We start from the raw sequence: 18741 nt of genomic DNA, 5'->3' as shown, positions 1-18741 counted from the left end.
CATATTGTAAGTGAAATAATATGGTTTACATCAAGTTAGCATATAGTGGCTTTTAGCAAAATTCAACTCTACTCGCTATTGAGCTGAATGCATTACTTTGACTTCTATGCATTTTCAGTTAGGGATGTGTACATACCTATTCAGGGTGAGGTGGAAATGTATAGATTATGCATGTATGCTTCTCAGAGCCATGGAATACTGAAATTGAAGATGAATTCAGGAACCCACAGCATAACATTCAGAGTGGAACTGCTAATATCTTTCTTTTGTTCTGTAAATGCTAATGTTCCATTGTGTACAATAGGTACTGTAACTGAAAGTAACTTCTCAATTATTGGTAGCACACTGATAAAATTGCTTGCATACTATTCTAAATCATATGGTAAGTAAAGTAATATTGTTTACATCAAGTTAGCATATAGTAGGTTTAAGAAAAAAATTCAACTCTAGACTCTATTGAACTGAATGCATTACTTTGACTTCTATGCATTTTCAGTTAGGGATGTGTACATAACTATTCAGGGTGAGGGGGAACTGTATAGATATTGCATGTATCCTACTCAGAGCCATGGAATACTGAAATTGAAGATGAATTCAGGAACCCACAGCATAACATTCAGAGTGGAACTGCTAATATCTTTGTTTTCTTCTGTAAATGCTAATGTTCCGTTGTGTACAACAGGTACTGTAACTGAAAGTAACTTCTCAATTATTGGTAGCACACTGATAAGATTGCTTTCATACTATTCTAAATCATATGGTAAGTAAAGTAATATGGTTTACATCCAGTTAGCATATAGTAGGTTTAAGAAAAAAATTCAACTCTAGACTCTATTGAACTGAATGCATTACTTTGACTTCTATGCATTTTCAGTTAGGGATGTGTACATAACTATTCAGGGTGAGGGGGAACTGTATAGATATTGCATGTATCCTACACAGAGCCATTAAATACTGAAATACAAGGTGAATTCATTAACCCACAGCATAACATTCAGAGTGGAACTGCTAATAACTTTGTTTTGTTCTGTAAAAGCTAATGTTCCATTTTGTACAAATGTAGCTGTAACTGAAAGTAACTTCTCGATCATTGTTGGCACACTGATAAAATTGGTTGCATACTACTCGAAATCATATGGTAAGTAAAACAATATGGTTTACATCAAGTTAGCATATAGTAGCTTTTAGCAAAATTCATCTCTACAGTCTATTGAGCCGAATGCATTAATTTCGCTTCTATGCATTTTCAGTTAGGGATGAGTACATAACTATACAGGGTGAGCTGGAAATGTATAGATATTGCATGTATCCTAATCAGAGCCATGGAATACTGAAATTGAATATGAATTCCGGAACCCGCAGCATAACATTCAGAGTGGAACTGCTAATACCTCTGTTTTGTTCTGTAAATGCTGATGTTCCATTGTGTACAAATGGTGCTGTAACTGAAAGTAACTTCTCGATCATTGTTGGCACACTGATAAAATTGTTTGCATACTACTCTAAATCATATTGTAAGTGAAATAATATGGTTTACATCAAGTTAGCATATAGTGGCTTTTAGCAAAATTCAACTCTACTCGCTATTGAGCTGAATGCATTACTTTGACTTGTATGCATTTTCAGTTAGGGATGTGTACATACCTATTCAGGGTGAGGTGGAACTGTATAGATTATGCATGTATGCTTCTCAGAGCCATGGAATACTGAAATTGAAGATGAATTCAGGAACCCACAGCATAACATTCAGAGTGGAACTGCTAATATCTTTCTTTTGTTCTGTAAATGCTAATGTTCCATTGTGTAGAAATAGTGCTGTATCTGAAAGTAAGTTCTCGATCATTGGTAGCACGCTCATAAAATTGGTTGCATACTACTCTAAATCATATGGTAAGTAAAATAATATGGTTTACATCAACTTAGTATATAGTTGCTTTTAACAAAATTCAACTCTGCACTCTATTGAGCTGAATGCATTACTTTCACTTCTATGCATTTTCAGTTAGGGATGCGTACATACCTATTCAGGGTGAGGTGGAACTGTATAGATATTGCATGTATCCTACTCAGAGCAATGGAATACTGAAATACAAGATGAATTCAGGAACCCACAGCATAACATTCAGAGTGGAACTGCTAATATCTTTGTTTTGTTCTGTAAATGCTAATGTTGCATTGTGTACAATAGGTACTGTCACTCAAAGTAACTTCTCGATCATTTGTAGCACACTGATAAACTTGGTTGCATACTTGTCTACATCATATGGTAAGTAAAGTAATATGGTTTACATCCAGTTAGCATATAGTAGGTTTAAGAAAAAAATTCAACTCTAGACTCTATTGAACTGAATGCATTACTTTGACTTCTATGCATTTTCAGTTAGGGATGTGTACATAACTATTCAGGGTGAGGGGGAACTGTATAGATATTGCATGTATCCTACACAGAGCCATTAAATACTGAAATACAAGGTGAATTCATTAACCCACAGCATAACATTCAGAGTGGAACTGCTAATAACTTTGTTTTGTTCTGTAAAAGCTAATGTTCCATTTTGTACAAATGTAGCTGTAACTGAAAGTAACTTCTCGATCATTGTTGGCACACTGATAAAATTGGTTGCATACTACTCGAAATCATATGGTAAGTAAAACAATATGGTTTACATCAAGTTAGCATATAGTAGCTTTTAGCAAAATTCATCTCTACAGTCTATTGAGCCGAATGCATTACTTTCGCTTCTATGCATTTTCATTTAGGGATGAGTACATAACTATACAGGGTGAGCTGGAAATGTATAGATATTGCATGTATCCTACTCAGAGCCATGGAATACTGAAATTGAATATGAATTCCGGAACCCGCAGCATAACATTCAGAGTGGAACTGCTAATACCTCTGTTTTGTTCTGTAAATGCTGATGTTCCATTGTGTACAAATGGTGCTGTAACTGAAAGTAACTTCTCGATCATTGTTGGCACACTGATAAAATTGTTTGCATACTACTCTAAATCATATTGTAAGTGAAATAATATGGTTTACATCAACTTAGCATATAGTGGCTTTTAGCAAAATTCAACTCTACTCGCTATTGAGCTGAATGCATTACTTTGACTTGTATGCATTTTCAGTTAGGGATGTGTAAATACCTATTCAGGGTGAGGTGGAACTGTATAGATTATGCATGTATGCTTCTCAGAGCCATGGAATATTGAAATTGAAGATGAATTCAGGAACCCACAGCATAACATTCAGAGTGGAACTGCTAATATCTTTCTTTTGTTCTGTAAATGCTAATGTTCCATTGTGTAGAAATAGTGCTGTATCTGAAAGTAAGTTCTCGATCATTGGTAGCACGCTCATAAAATTGGTTGCATACTACTCTAAATCATATGGTAAGTAAAATAATATGGTTTACATCAACTTAGTATATAGTTGCTTTTAACAAAATTCAACTCTACACTCTATTGAGCTGAATGCATTACTTTCACTTCTATGCATTTTCAGTTAGGGATGCGTACATACCTCTTCAGGGTGAGGTGGAACTGTATAGATATTGCATGCATCCTGCTCAGAGCCATGGAATACTGAATTAGAAGATGAATTCAGGAACCTACAGCATAACATTCAGAGAGGAACTGCTAATACCTATGTTTTGTTCTGTAAATCCTGATGTTCCATTGTGTACAAATGGTGCTGTAACTGAAAGTAACTTCTCGATCATTGTTGACACACTGATAAAATTGTTTCCATACTACTCTAAATCATATGGTAAGTAAAATAATATGGTTTACATCAAGTTAGCATAGAGTAGCTTTTAGCAAAATTCATCTCTACACTCTATTGAGCTGTATCCATTACTTTCACTTCTATGCATTTTCAGTTAGGGATGTGTACATACCTCTTCAGGGTGAGGTGGAACTGTATAGATGTTGCATGTATCCTACTCAGAGCCATGGAATACTGAAATACAACATGAATTCAGGAACCCACAGCATAACTTTCAGAGTGGAACTGCTAATATCTTTGTTTTGTTCTGTAAAAGCAAATGTTAAATTGTGTAAAAAATGGTGCTGTAACTGAAAGTAACTTCTCGATCATTGTTGGCACACTTATAAAATTGGTTGCATACTACTCTAAATCAGTGGTAAGTAAAACAATATGTTTTACATCAACTTAGTATATAGTGGCTTTTAAAAAAATTCAACTCTACACTCTATTGAGCTGAATGCATTACTTTCACTTCTATGCATTTTCAGTTAGGGATGTGTACATACCTCTTCAGGGTGAGGTGGAACTGTATAGATATTGCAGGTATCCTACTCAGAGCCATGGAATACTGAAATACAAGATGAATTCAGGAACCCACAGCATAACATTCAGAGTGGAACTGCTAACATCTTTGTTTTGTTCTGTAAATGCTAATGTTCCATTGTGTACAATAGGTACTGTAACTCAAAGTAACTTCTCGATCATTTGTAGCACACTGATAAAATTGGTTGCATACTTGTCTACATCATATGGTAAGTAAAGTAATATGGTTTACATCCAGTTAGCATATAGTAGGTTTAAGAAAAAAATTCAACTCTAAACTCTATTGAACTGAATGCATTACTTTGACTTCTATGCATTTTCAGTTAGGGATGTGTACATAACTATTCAGGGTGAGGGGGAACTGTATAGATATTGCATGTATCCTACACAGAGCCATTAAATACTGAAATACAAGGTGAATTCATTAACCCACAGCATAACATTCAGAGTGGAACTGCTAATAACTTTGTTTTGTTCTGTAAAAGCTAATGTTCCATTTTGTACAAATGTAGCTGTAACTGAAAGTAACTTCTCGATCATTGTTGGCACACTGATAAAATTGGTTGCATACTACTCGAAATCATATGGTAAGTAAAACAATATGGTTTACATCAAGTTAGCATATAGTAGCTTTTAGCAAAATTCATCTCTACAGTCTATTGAGCCGAATGCATTACTTTCGCTTCTATGCATTTTCAGTTAGGGATGAGTACATAACTATACAGGGTGAGCTGGAAATGTATAGATATTGCATGTATCCTACTCAGAGCCATGGAATACTGAAATTGAATATGAATTCCGGAACCCGCAGCATAACATTCAGAGTGGAACTGCTAATACCTCTGTTTTGTTCTGTAAATGCTGATGTTCCATTGTGTACAAATGGTGCTGTAACTGAAAGTAACTTCTCGATCATTGTTGGCACACTGATAAAATTGTTTGCATACACCTCTAAATCATATTGTAAGTGAAATAATATGGTTTACATCAAGTTAGCATATAGTGGCTTTTAGCAAAATTCAACTCTACTCGCTATTGAGCTGAATGCATTACTTTGACTTCTATGCATTTTCAGTTAGGGATGTGTACATACCTATTCAGGGTGAGGTGGAAATGTATAGATTATGCATGTATGCTTCTCAGAGCCATGGAATACTGAAATTGAAGATGAATTCAGGAACCCACAGCATAACATTCAGAGTGGAACTGCTAATATCTTTCTTTTGTTCTGTAAATGCTAATGTTCCATTGTGTACAATAGGTACTGTAACTGAAAGTAACTTCTCAATTATTGGTAGCACACTGATAAAATTGCTTGCATACTATTCTAAATCATATGGTAAGTAAAGTAATATTGTTTACATCAAGTTAGCATATAGTAGGTTTAAGAAAAAAATTCAACTCTAGACTCTATTGAACTGAATGCATTACTTTGACTTCTATGCATTTTCAGTTAGGGATGTGTACATAACTATTCAGGGTGAGGGGGAACTGTATAGATATTGCATGTATCCTACTCAGAGCCATGGAATACTGAAATTGAAGATGAATTCAGGAACCCACAGCATAACATTCAGAGTGGAACTGCTAATATCTTTGTTTTCTTCTGTAAATGCTAATGTTCCGTTGTGTACAACAGGTACTGTAACTGAAAGTAACTTCTCAATTATTGGTAGCACACTGATAAGATTGCTTTCATACTATTCTAAATCATATGGTAAGTAAAGTAATATGGTTTACATCCAGTTAGCATATAGTAGGTTTAAGAAAAAAATTCAACTCTAGACTCTATTGAACTGAATGCATTACTTTGACTTCTATGCATTTTCAGTTAGGGATGTGTACATAACTATTCAGGGTGAGGGGGAACTGTATAGATATTGCATGTATCCTACACAGAGCCATTAAATACTGAAATACAAGGTGAATTCATTAACCCACAGCATAACATTCAGAGTGGAACTGCTAATAACTTTGTTTTGTTCTGTAAAAGCTAATGTTCCATTTTGTACAAATGTAGCTGTAACTGAAAGTAACTTCTCGATCATTGTTGGCACACTGATAAAATTGGTTGCATACTACTCGAAATCATATGGTAAGTAAAACAATATGGTTTACATCAAGTTAGCATATAGTAGCTTTTAGCAAAATTCATCTCTACAGTCTATTGAGCCGAATGCATTAATTTCGCTTCTATGCATTTTCAGTTAGGGATGAGTACATAACTATACAGGGTGAGCTGGAAATGTATAGATATTGCATGTATCCTAATCAGAGCCATGGAATACTGAAATTGAATATGAATTCCGGAACCCGCAGCATAACATTCAGAGTGGAACTGCTAATACCTCTGTTTTGTTCTGTAAATGCTGATGTTCCATTGTGTACAAATGGTGCTGTAACTGAAAGTAACTTCTCGATCATTGTTGGCACACTGATAAAATTGTTTGCATACTACTCTAAATCATATTGTAAGTGAAATAATATGGTTTACATCAAGTTAGCATATAGTGGCTTTTAGCAAAATTCAACTCTACTCGCTATTGAGCTGAATGCATTACTTTGACTTGTATGCATTTTCAGTTAGGGATGTGTACATACCTATTCAGGGTGAGGTGGAACTGTATAGATTATGCATGTATGCTTCTCAGAGCCATGGAATACTGAAATTGAAGATGAATTCAGGAACCCACAGCATAACATTCAGAGTGGAACTGCTAATATCTTTCTTTTGTTCTGTAAATGCTAATGTTCCATTGTGTAGAAATAGTGCTGTATCTGAAAGTAAGTTCTCGATCATTGGTAGCACGCTCATAAAATTGGTTGCATACTACTCTAAATCATATGGTAAGTAAAATAATATGGTTTACATCAACTTAGTATATAGTTGCTTTTAACAAAATTCAACTCTACACTCTATTGAGCTGAATGCATTACTTTCACTTCTATGCATTTTCAGTTAGGGATGCGTACATACCTATTCAGGGTGAGGTGGAACTGTATAGATATTGCATGTATCCTACTCAGAGCAATGGAATACTGAAATACAAGATGAATTCAGGAACCCACAGCATAACATTCAGAGTGGAACTGCTAATATCTTTGTTTTGTTCTGTAAATGCTAATGTTGCATTGTGTACAATAGGTACTGTCACTCAAAGTAACTTCTCGATCATTTGTAGCACACTGATAAACTTGGTTGCATACTTGTCTACATCATATGGTAAGTAAAGTGATATGGTTTACATCCAGTTAGCATATAGTAGGTTTAAGAAAAAAATTCAACTCTAGACTCTATTGAACTGAATGCATTACTTTGACTTCTATGCATTTTCAGTTAGGGATGTGTACATAACTATTCAGGGTGAGGGGGAACTGTATAGATATTGCATGTATCCTACACAGAGCCATTAAATACTGAAATACAAGGTGAATTCATTAACCCACAGCATAACATTCAGAGTGGAACTGCTAATAACTTTGTTTTGTTCTGTAAAAGCTAATGTTCCATTTTGTACAAATGTAGCTGTAACTGAAAGTAACTTCTCGATCATTGTTGGCACACTGATAAAATTGGTTGCAAACTACTCGAAATCATATGGTAAGTAAAACAATATGGTTTACATCAAGTTAGCATATAGTAGCTTTTAGCAAAATTCATCTCTACAGTCTATTGAGCCGAATGCATTACTTTCGCTTCTATGCATTTTCAGTTAGGGATGAGTACATAACTATACAGGGTGAGCTGGAAATGTATAGATATTGCATGTATCCTACTCAGAGCCATGGAATACTGAAATTGAATATGAATTCCGGAACCCGCAGCATAACATTCAGAGTGGAACTGCTAATACCTCTGTTTTGTTCTGTAAATGCTGATGTTCCATTGTGTACAAATGGTGCTGTAACTGAAAGTAACTTCTCGATCATTGTTGGCACACTGATAAAATTGTTTGCATACATCTCTAAATCATATTGTAAGTGAAATAATATGGTTTACATCAAGTTAGCATATAGTGGCTTTTAGCAAAATTCAACTCTACTCGCTATTGAGCTGAATGCATTACTTTGACTTCTATGCATTTTCAGTTAGGGATGTGTACATACCTATTCAGGGTGAGGTGGAAATGTATAGATTATGCATGTATGCTTCTCAGAGCCATGGAATACTGAAATTGAAGATGAATTCAGGAACCCACAGCATAACATTCAGAGTGGAACTGCTAATATCTTTCTTTTGTTCTGTAAATGCTAATGTTCCATTGTGTACAATAGGTACTGTAACTGAAAGTAACTTCTCAATTATTGGTAGCACACTGATAAAATTGCTTGCATACTATTCTAAATCATATGGTAAGTAAAGTAATATTGTTTACATCAAGTTAGCATATAGTAGGTTTAAGAAAAAAATTCAACTCTAGACTCTATTGAACTGAATGCATTACTTTGACTTCTATGCATTTTCAGTTAGGGATGTGTACATAACTATTCAGGGTGAGGGGGAACTGTATAGATATTGCATGTATCCTACTCAGAGCCATGGAATACTGAAATTGAAGATGAATTCAGGAACCCACAGCATAACATTCAGAGTGGAACTGCTAATATCTTTGTTTTCTTCTGTAAATGCTAATGTTCCGTTGTGTACAACAGGTACTGTAACTGAAAGTAACTTCTCAATTATTGGTAGCACACTGATAAGATTGCTTTCATACTATTCTAAATCATATGGTAAGTAAAGTAATATGGTTTACATCCAGTTAGCATATAGTAGGTTTAAGAAAAAAATTCAACTCTAGACTCTATTGAACTGAATGCATTACTTTGACTTCTATGCAGTTTCAGTTAGGGATGTGTACATAACTATTCAGGGTGAGGGGGAACTGTATAGATATTGCATGTATCCTACACAGAGCCATTAAATACTGAAATACAAGGTGAATTCATTAACCCACAGCATAACATTCAGAGTGGAACTGCTAATAACTTTGTTTTGTTCTGTAAAAGCTAATGTTCCATTTTGTACAAATGTAGCTGTAACTGAAAGTAACTTCTCGATCATTGTTGGCACACTGATAAAATTGGTTGCATACTACTCGAAATCATATGGTAAGTAAAACAATATGGTTTACATCAAGTTAGCATATAGTAGCTTTTAGCAAAATTCATCTCTACAGTCTATTGAGCCGAATGCATTACTTTCGCTTCTATGCATTTTCATTTAGGGATGAGTACATAACTATACAGGGTGAGCTGGAAATGTATAGATATTGCATGTATCCTACTCAGAGCCATGGAATACTGAAATTGAATATGAATTCCGGAACCCGCAGCATAACATTCAGAGTGGAACTGCTAATACCTCTGTTTTGTTCTGTAAATGCTGATGTTCCATTGTGTACAAATGGTGCTGTAACTGAAAGTAACTTCTCGATCATTGTTGGCACACTGATAAAATTGTTTGCATACTACTCTAAATCATATTGTAAGTGAAATAATATGGTTTACATCAAGTTAGCATATAGTGGCTTTTAGCAAAATTCAACTCTACTCGCTATTGAGCTGAATGCATTACTTTGACTTGTATGCATTTTCAGTTAGGGATGTGTACATACCTATTCAGGGTGAGGTGGAACTGTATAGATTATGCATGTATGCTTCTCAGAGCCATGGAATACTGAAATTGAAGATGAATTCAGGAACCCACAGCATAACATTCAGAGTGGAACTGCTAATATCTTTCTTTTGTTCTGTAAATGCTAATGTTCCATTGTGTAGAAATAGTGCTGTATCTGATAGTAAGTTCTCGATCATTGGTAGCACGCTCATAAAATTGGTTGCATACTACTCTAAATCATATGGTAAGTAAAATAATATGGTTTACATCAACTTAGTATATAGTTGCTTTTAACAAAATTCAACTCTACACTCTATTGAGCTGAATGCATTACTTTCACTTCTATGCATTTTCAGTTAGGGATGCGTACATACCTATTCAGGGTGAGGTGGAACTGTATAGATATTGCATGTATCCTACTCAGAGCAATGGAATACTGAAATACAAGATGAATTCAGGAACCCACAGCATAACATTCAGAGTGGAACTGCTAATATCTTTGTTTTGTTCTGTAAATGCTAATGTTCCATTGTGTACAATAGGTACTGTCACTCAAAGTAACTTCTCGATCATTTGTAGCACACTGATAAACTTGGTTGCATACTTGTCTACATCATATGGTAAGTAAAGTGATATGGTTTACATCCAGTTAGCATATAGTAGGTTTAAGAAAAAAATTCAACTCTAGACTCTATTGAACTGAATGCATTACTTTGACTTCTATGCATTTTCAGTTAGGGATGTGTACATAACTATTCAGGGTGAGGGGGAACTGTATAGATATTGCATGTATCCTACACAGAGCCATTAAATACTGAAATACAAGGTGAATTCATTAACCCACAGCATAACATTCAGAGTGGAACTGCTAATAACTTTGTTTTGTTCTGTAAAAGCTAATGTTCCATTTTGTACAAATGTAGCTGTAACTGAAAGTAACTTCTCGATCATTGTTGGCACACTGATAAAATTGGTTGCATACTACTCGAAATCATATGGTAAGTAAAACAATATGGTTTACATCAAGTTAGCATATAGTAGCTTTTAGCAAAATTCATCTCTACAGTCTATTGAGCCGAATGCATTACTTTCGCTTCTATGCATTTTCAGTTAGGTATGAGTACATAACTATACAGGGTGAGCTGGAAATGTATAGATATTGCATGTATCCTACTCAGAGCCATGGAATACTGAAATTGAATATGAATTCCGGAACCCGCAGCATAACATTCAGAGTGGAACTGCTAATACCTCTGTTTTGTTCTGTAAATGCTGATGTTCCATTGTGTACAAATGGTGCTGTAACTGAAAGTAACTTCTCGATCATTGTTGGCACACTGATAAAATTGTTTGCATACACCTCTAAATCATATTGTAAGTGAAATAATATGGTTTACATCAAGTTAGCATTTAGTGGCTTTTAGCAAAATTCAAGTCTACTCGCTATTGAGCTGAATGCATTACTTTGACTTCTATGCATTTTCAGTTAGGGATGTGTACATACCTATTCAGGGTGAGGTGGAAATGTATAGATTATGCATGTATGCTTCTCAGAGCCATGGAATACTGAAATTGAAGATGAATTCAGGAACCCACAGCATAACATTCAGAGTGGAACTGCTAATATCTTTCTTTTGTTCTGTAAATGCTAATGTTCCATTGTGTACAATAGGTACTGTAACTGAAAGTAACTTCTCAATTATTGGTAGCACACTGATAAAATTGCTTGCATACTATTCTAAATCATATGGTAAGTAAAGTAATATTGTTTACATCAAGTTAGCATATAGTAGGTTTAAGAAAAAAATTCAACTCTAGACTCTATTGAACTGAATGCATTACTTTGACTTCTATGCATTTTCAGTTAGGGATGTGTACATAACTATTCAGGGTGAGGGGGAACTGTATAGATATTGCATGTATCCTACTCAGAGCCATGGAATACTGAAATTGAAGATGAATTCAGGAACCCACAGCATAACATTCAGAGTGGAACTGCTAATATCTTTGTTTTCTTCTGTAAATGCTAATGTTCCGTTGTGTACAACAGGTACTGTAACTGAAAGTAACTTCTCAATTATTGGTAGCACACTGATAAGATTGCTTTCATACTATTCTAAATCATATGGTAAGTAAAGTAATATGGTTTACATCCAGTTAGCATATAGTAGGTTTAAGAAAAAAATTCAACTCTAGACTCTATTGAACTGAATGCATTACTTTGACTTCTATGCAGTTTCAGTTAGGGATGTGTACATAACTATTCAGGGTGAGGGGGAACTGTATAGATATTGCATGTATCCTACACAGAGCCATTAAATACTGAAATACAAGGTGAATTCATTAACCCACAGCATAACATTCAGAGTGGAACTGCTAATAACTTTGTTTTGTTCTGTAAAAGCTAATGTTCCATTTTGTACAAATGTAGCTGTAACTGAAAGTAACTTCTCGATCATTGTTGGCACACTGATAAAATTGGTTGCATACTACTCGAAATCATATGGTAAGTAAAACAATATGGTTTACATCAAGTTAGCATATAGTAGCTTTTAGCAAAATTCATCTCTACAGTCTATTGAGCCGAATGCATTACTTTCGCTTCTATGCATTTTCATTTAGGGATGAGTACATAACTATACAGGGTGAGCTGGAAATGTATAGATATTGCATGTATCCTACTCAGAGCCATGGAATACTGAAATTGAATATGAATTCCGGAACCCGCAGCATAACATTCAGAGTGGAACTGCTAATACCTCTGTTTTGTTCTGTAAATGCTGATGTTCCATTGTGTACAAATGGTGCTGTAACTGAAAGTAACTTCTCGATCATTGTTGGCACACTGATAAAATTGTTTGCATACTACTCTAAATCATATTGTAAGTGAAATAATATGGTTTACATCAACTTAGCATATAGTGGCTTTTAGCAAAATTCAACTCTACAGTCTACTTAGCTGTATGCATTACTTTCACTTCTATGCATTCTCAGTTAGGGATGTGTAAATAGCTATTCAGGGTGAGGTGGAACTGTACAGATATTGCATGCATCCTGCTCAGAGCCATGGAATACTGAATTAGAAGATGAATTCAGGAACCTACAGCATAACATTCAGAGAGGAACTGCTAATACCTATGTTTTGTTCTGTAAATCCTGATGTTCCATTGTGTACAAATGGTGCTGTAACTGAAAGTAACTTCTCGATCATTGTTGACACACTGATAAAATTGTTTCCATACTACTCTAAATCATATGGTAAGTAAAATAATATGGTTTACATCAAGTTAGCATAGAGTAGCTTTTAGCAAAATTCATCTCTACACTCTATTGAGCTGTATCCATTACTTTCACTTCTATGCATTTTCAGTTAGGGATGTGTACATACCTCTTCAGGGTGAGGTGGAACTGTATAGATGTTGCATGTATCCTACTCAGAGCCATGGAATACTGAAATACAACATGAATTCAGGAACCCACAGCATAACTTTCAGAGTGGAACTGCTAATATCTTTGTTTTGTTCTGTAAAAGCAAATGTTAAATTGTGTAAAAAATGGTGCTGTAACTGAAAGTAACTTCTCGATCATTGTTGGCACACTTATAAAATTGGTTGCATACTACTCTAAATCAGTGGTAAGTAAAACAATATGTTTTACATCAACTTAGTATATAGTGGCTTTTAAAAAAATTCAACTCTACACTCTATTGAGCTGAATGCATTACTTTCACTTCTATGCATTTTCAGTTAGGGATGTGTACATACCTCTTCAGGGTGAGGTGGAACTGTATAGATATTGCAGGTATCCTACTCAGAGCCATGGAATACTGAAATACAAGATGAATTCAGGAACCCACAGCATAACATTCAGAGTGGAACTGCTAACATCTTTGTTTTGTTCTGTAAATGCTAATGTTCCATTGTGTACAATAGGTACTGTAACTCAAAGTAACTTCTCGATCATTTGTAGCACACTGATAAAATTGGTTGCATACTTGTCTACATCATATGGTAAGTAAAGTAATATGGTTTACATCCAGTTAGCATATAGTAGGTTTAAGAAAAAAATTCAACTCTAGACTCTATTGAACTGAATGCATTACTTTGACTTCTATGCATTTTCAGTTAGGGATGTGTACATAACTATTCAGGGTGAGGGGGAACTGTATAGATATTGCATGTATCCTACACAGAGCCATTAAATACTGAAATACAAGGTGAATTCATTAACCCACAGCATAACATTCAGAGTGGAACTGCTAATAACTTTGTTTTGTTCTGTAAAAGCTAATGTTCCATTTTGTACAAATGTAGCTGTAACTGAAAGTAACTTCTCGATCATTGTTGGCACACTGATAAAATTGGTTGCATACTACTCGAAATCATATGGTAAGTAAAACAATATGGTTTACATCAAGTTAGCATATAGTAGCTTTTAGCAAAATTCATCTCTACAGTCTATTGAGCCGAATGCATTACTTTCGCTTCTATGCATTTTCATTTAGGGATGAGTACATAACTATACAGGGTGAGCTGGAAATGTATAGATATTGCATGTATCCTACTCAGAGCCATGGAATACTGAAATTGAATATGAATTCCGGAACCCGCAGCATAACATTCAGAGTGGAACTGCTAATACCTCTGTTTTGTTCTGTAAATGCTGATGTTCCATTGTGTACAAATGGTGCTGTAACTGAAAGTAACTTCTCGATCATTGTTGGCACACTGATAAAATTGTTTGCATACTACTCTAAATCATATTGTAAGTGAAATAATATGGTTTACATCAACTTAGCATATAGTGGCTTTTAGCAAAATTCAACTCTACTCGCTATTGAGCTGAATGCATTACTTTGACTTGTATGCATTTTCAGTTAGGGATGTGTAAATACCTATTCAGGGTGAGGTGGAACTGTATAGATTATGCATGTATGCTTCTCAGAGCCATGGAATATTGAAATTGAAGATGAATTCAGGAACCCACAGCATAACATTCAGAGTGGAACTGCTAATATCTTTCTTTTGTTCTGTAAATGCTAATGTTCCATTGTGTAGAAATAGTGCTGTATCTGAAAGTAAGTTCTCGATCATTGGTAGCACGCTCATAAAATTGGTTGCATACTACACTAAATCAATGGTAAGTAAAACAATATGGTTTACATCAAGTTAGCATATAGTAGCTTTTAGCAAAATTCAACTCTACAGTCTACTTAGCTGTATGCATTACTTTCACTTCTATGCATTCTCAGTTAGGGATGTGTAAATAGCTATTCAGGGTGAGGTGGAACTGTACAGATATTGCATGCATCCTGCTCAGAGCCATGGAATACTGAATTAGAAGATGAATTCAGGAACCTACAGCATAACATTCAGAGAGGAACTGCTAATACCTATGTTTTGTTCTGTAAATCCTGATGTTCCATTGTGTACAAATGGTGCTGTAACTGAAAGTAACTTCTCGATCATTGTTGACACACTGATAAAATTGTTTCCATACTACTCTAAATCATATGGTAAGTAAAATAATATGGTTTACATCAAGTTAGCATAGAGTAGCTTTTAGCAAAATTCATCTCTACACTCTATTGAGCTGTATCCATTACTTTCACTTCTATGCATTTTCAGTTAGGGATGTGTACATACCTCTTCAGGGTGAGGTGGAACTGTATAGATGTTGCATGTATCCTACTCAGAGCCATGGAATACTGAAATACAACATGAATTCAGGAACCCACAGCATAACTTTCAGAGTGGAACTGCTAATATCTTTGTTTTGTTCTGTAAAAGCAAATGTTAAATTGTGTAAAAAATGGTGCTGTAACTGAAAGTAACTTCTCGATCATTGTTGGCACACTTATAAAATTGGTTGCATACTACTCTAAATCAGTGGTAAGTAAAACAATATGTTTTACATCAACTTAGTATATAGTGGCTTTTAAAAAAATTCAACTCTACACTCTATTGAGCTGAATGCATTACTTTCACTTCTATGCATTTTCAGTTAGGGATGTGTACATACCTCTTCAGGGTGAGGTGGAACTGTATAGATATTGCAGGTATCCTACTCAGAGCCATGGAATACTGAAATACAAGATGAATTCAGGAACCCACAGCATAACATTCAGAGTGGAACTGCTAACATCTTTGTTTTGTTCTGTAAATGCTAATGTTCCATTGTGTACAATAGGTACTGTAACTCAAAGTAACTTCTCGATCATTTGTAGCACACTGATAAAATTGGTTGCATACTTGTCTACATCATATGGTAAGTAAAGTAATATGGTTTACATCCAGTTAGCATATAGTAGGTTTAAGAAAAAAATTCAACTCTAAACTCTATTGAACTGAATGCATTACTTTGACTTCTATGCATTTTCAGTTAGGGATGTGTACATAACTATTCAGGGTGAGGGGGAACTGTATAGATATTGCATGTATCCTACACAGAGCCATTAAATACTGAAATACAAGGTGAATTCATTAACCCACAGCATAACATTCAGAGTGGAACTGCTAATAACTTTGTTTTGTTCTGTAAAAGCTAATGTTCCATTTTGTACAAATGTAGCTGTAACTGAAAGTAACTTCTCGATCATTGTTGGCACACTGATAAAATTGGTTGCATACTACTCGAAATCATATGGTAAGTAAAACAATATGGTTTACATCAAGTTAGCATATAGTAGCTTTTAGCAAAATTCATCTCTACAGTCTATTGAGCCGAATGCATTACTTTCGCTTCTATGCATTTTCAGTTAGGTATGAGTACATAACTATACAGGGTGAGCTGGAAATGTATAGATATTGCATGTATCCTACTCAGAGCCATGGAATACTGAAATTGAATATGAATTCCGGAACCCGCAGCATAACATTCAGAGTGGAACTGCTAATACCTCTGTTTTGTTCTGTAAATGCTGATGTTCCATTGTGTACAAATGGTGCTGTAACTGAAAGTAACTTCTCGATCATTGTTGGCACACTGATAAAATTGTTTGCAGACACCTCTAAATCATATTGTAAGTGAAATAATATGGTTTACATCAAGTTAGCATATAGTGGCTTTTAGCAAAATTCAAGTCTACTCGCTATTGAGCTGAATGCATTACTTTGACTTCTATGCATTTTCAGTTAGGGATGTGTACATACCTATTCAGGGTGAGGTGGAAATGTATAGATTATGCATGTATGCTTCTCAGAGCCATGGAATACTGAAATTGAAGATGAATTCAGGAACCCACAGCATAACATTCAGAGTGGAACTGCTAATATCTTTCTTTTGTTCTGTAAATGCTAATGTTCCATTGTGTACAATAGGTACTGTAACTGAAAGTAACTTCTCAATTATTGGTAGCACACTGATAAAATTGCTTGCATACTATTCTAAATCATATGGTAAGTAAAGTAATATTGTTTACATCAAGTTAGCATATAGTAGGTTTAAGAAAAAAATTCAACTCTAGACTCTATTGAACTGAATGCATTACTTTGACTTCTATGCATTTTCAGTTAGGGATGTGTACATAACTATTCAGGGTGAGGGGGAACTGTATAGATATTGCATGTATCCTACTCAGAGCCATGGAATACTGAAATTGAAGATGAATTCAGGAACCCACAGCATAACATTCAGAGTGGAACTGCTAATATCTTTGTTTTCTTCTGTAAATGCTAATGTTCCGTTGTGTACAACAGGTACTGTAACTGAAAGTAACTTCTCAATTATTGGTAGCACACTGATAAGATTGCTTTCATACTATTCTAAATCATATGGTAAGTAAAGTAATATGGTTTACATCCAGTTAGCATATAGTAGGTTTAAGAAAAAAATTCAACTCTAGACTCTATTGAACTGAATGCATTACTTTGACTTCTATGCAGTTTCAGTTAGGGATGTGTACATAACTATTCAGGGTGAGGGGGAACTGTATAGATATTGCATGTATCCTACACAGAGCCATTAAATACTGAAATACAAGGTGAATTCATTAACCCACAGCATAACATTCAGAGTGGAACTGCTAATAACTTTGTTTTGTTCTGTAAAAGCTAATGTTCCATTTTGTACAAATGTAGCTGTAACTGAAAGTAACTTCTCGATCATTGTTGGCACACTGATAAAATTGGTTGCATACTACTCGAAATCATATGGTAAGTAAAACAATATGGTTTACATCAAGTTAGCATATAGTAGCTTTTAGCAAAATTCATCTCTACAGTCTATTGAGCCGAATGCATTACTTTCGCTTCTATGCATTTTCATTTAGGGATGAGTACATAACTATACAGGGTGAGCTGGAAATGTATAGATATTGCATGTATCCTACTCAGAGCCATGGAATACTGAAATTGAATATGAATTCCGGAACCCGCAGCATAACATTCAGAGTGGAACTGCTAATACCTCTGTTTTGTTCTGTAAATGCTGATGTTCCATTGTGTACAAATGGTGCTGTAACTGAAAGTAACTTCTCGATCATTGTTGGCACACTGATAAAATTGTTTGCATACTACTCTAAATCATATTGTAAGTGAAATAATATGGTTTACATCAACTTAGCATATAGTGGCTTTTAGCAAAATTCAACTCTACTCGCTATTGAGCTGAATGCATTACTTTGACTTGTATGCATTTTCAGTTAGGGATGTGTAAATACCTATTCAGGGTGAGGTGGAACTGTATAGATTATGCATGTATGCTTCTCAGAGCCATGGAATATTGAAATTGAAGATGAATTCAGGAACCCACAGCATAACATTCAGAGTGGAACTGCTAATATCTTTCTTTTGTTCTGTAAATGCTAATG

This window comes from Hemitrygon akajei, chromosome 5 (genome assembly GCF_048418815.1).
Source record: "Hemitrygon akajei chromosome 5, sHemAka1.3, whole genome shotgun sequence".
NCBI classification, from domain to species: domain Eukaryota; kingdom Metazoa; phylum Chordata; class Chondrichthyes; order Myliobatiformes; family Dasyatidae; genus Hemitrygon; species Hemitrygon akajei.
The sequence above is the reverse complement of the archived record's forward strand: the minus strand, read 5'-3'. Positions refer to the sequence as shown.